Genomic DNA, 2,550 nt, shown 5'->3' on the forward strand with positions numbered 1-2,550 from the left:
GTTATTACAGGTTAATGAGTCTCGAAGTTCAAGTTTGGGAGAAACCCCGCTCTAATAGGTGATACTAGGAATTAAGAGTTGTAATGTGTATTTTACTTATGTTATTACAAATGACTTTTTATATGAAAACTTAGTACGAGTAAGTCTTGGGAATTAAATCAAGAAATTATAGTTAAATCAAGTTCATTGATATTGTACTATTATAATTGAAAAAAAAAACAAAGTTGAATTGTTATAGGTGTATTTAGAGAAAAGTGATATCATAAATTAGATATTAAAGTTTTTATTCTTTTTAACAGGTTTTCTTTATCCGCTGCAAGTTTTCTTCAAATAATTTAGTATATATTATTATAAATGTTATTTTGGGGTTTAGGGTGTCACATTAGTGGTACCAGAGCAGGTCTGTCCAATCAGGCCGAGTGGGATTAGTGTCGATTCAATCTGAGTCACATGTTTGTCGTTTTAATTGTGTTTTCTTGCGTATTAATTATTTTCACTATCATGTTTTTTTTTCTCTTGTTATATAATTATGTTAATGGTTATATGCTTTTGTATTATTATACATATTTTCGAGATTACTAATTAACTGTTTATTAATTGCTTACTCTGATTGTGTTATGGATCCTAAATTCCTACTTAAGTGAGTAAATAAACCATAAAATTATTTGTTAAGATTTGAGTTAATTTTAATTGTTGACAAGATTATGTTAGTTACTTGTTGCTTATTGCTTGCCTACCTAACTATGATTTTTGCACTCTTGTTTTATATGAATAGTTGGAAATAATAATTTTGATTGACCAACAATATATTTCACCCTTAATCAATTTAAAATATTTAGTTTTGATATGTATCTGTTTAAAGTGTTTGATCTAATAACTAATTGATTGAAACATTGATTTCCGTATGAAGTATATGTTTAAAAATTTAAGGATTGACTTTTACTAGGTAGAAATTATTATTATTTGGTTGAAACTCAATTTAGAGAAAAAAAGATGTTTCATTCTAAACTTTGAGTTAGATAGGGAATATGTCTCTTACGTTTAAAGTTTTAATTTTGACTAAAAAAAATTATTTTTTATTTTATGTTGGCTTGTGTTAAGAAAAAAAATCGATTTTAAATCGTGAATGTTAACTTTAAATCACTTGAAAGTGTTGAGGGTTGTATCTAAATGAGTAGAGTTTTGATATTGGTTTTTAAAACAATTTAGAATGTTCGTCATGATTTAGATAGTATGAAATTCATATTATTAGCAATAGTAATTCTTCAATATTAGAAGTTGGTAGAACTTAGAATTTTTTAAAACGACATTTTGAAGGAGTTAAAGTTTATTTATTTTATATGATGAAAATAACTTTTGTTTGAGTTACTCTTGATTATTTTAAAGAAATTAAATTGAGTTGAATTTTTGTTGATTTATAAAATAACAATAATTCTATGCTACTAATTTTATTTAATGTTTAAAACAACTTAAAATTTACAGCATGTTTTACTCTGTCTTGTTTTTAAGAAAATTGAAAAGAGCTGTTGTTATGTTGGTTTAGGGGGCTGATATAAATATTGAATCGTGAGGGTGTTGGGATATTTATTTGAAATGATTGATTTTTTTTTATTAATTATAAAATTGCAATTTTTATTTGAGACTCAATTTTTAAAATTAGAACAAAACCCCAAAATCTTTAAAATTGATGGTGTGTTATGTTTTGGACCAATTTTGTGGCTTGATAGAAACTGAGGGATGTATCTATAAGCTTGTGAAGTAGTTAGTGTGAGAGGAAGCTACTATTTTGTACATTTATGATGTAATTCATTATCATTATCATCTGTCTTATGCTTTGTGTCATGTGCACTACCTTAATGTATATAGATATACAATTTTTGTTTGTTTGTAAGTTTGATAAAATAAGAAAATAACTTGGAACTATTTTGGAGGTGTTAATTAATTGTAAAATTTCCTATCTATCTATATATATAGTTTAAATTTTATTTCAAAATATAAGTTGAAAATAATAATTTTTACAATGATGAACTATTTAAAAATGTGTTTTTGATGATTAAAATACGAATGAATTTTTAGAAATCTTCTAGATTTTAAAAATATCCGTAATTTATTTTATTTGTATTGTATTTAGAAACGTGATTTATCTTAGTTGTTTTTATTTATACTTGAATTATTGAAAAATAATTTAAAGAAAAATTTGGAATTCTCAATGAATTTTTTTTAGGTGTTAAATGGTTAGTGATATTTTTTTTTAACAATAATCTAAGTCTAGAAATTCATTTTTAGAATGATGTGTAACCTTGAAAGTGGTTTTTGCACTACCTGATTCAATTTGGTTTGGTAATGTATTGTATCTTCTAGTAAATAATTATTTATCTTATCTTCTACTTGGAAAATCTATATATGCTTCCATTTGTAGTAACTTTTAAGTGATGGTTAACTCAAAAGAAAATTTAATCGTGATCAATTTGGAGCAGTTAGACCTCTCTGAGAATATGTTTCATTTTTTGAATCATCGTTTGAGTTATGAGATGAACGTAAAATTTTGGT

The sequence above is a fragment of the Cicer arietinum genome, chromosome 3, assembly GCF_000331145.2.
Source record: "Cicer arietinum cultivar CDC Frontier isolate Library 1 chromosome 3, Cicar.CDCFrontier_v2.0, whole genome shotgun sequence".
In the NCBI taxonomy this organism is placed as follows: domain Eukaryota; kingdom Viridiplantae; phylum Streptophyta; class Magnoliopsida; order Fabales; family Fabaceae; genus Cicer; species Cicer arietinum.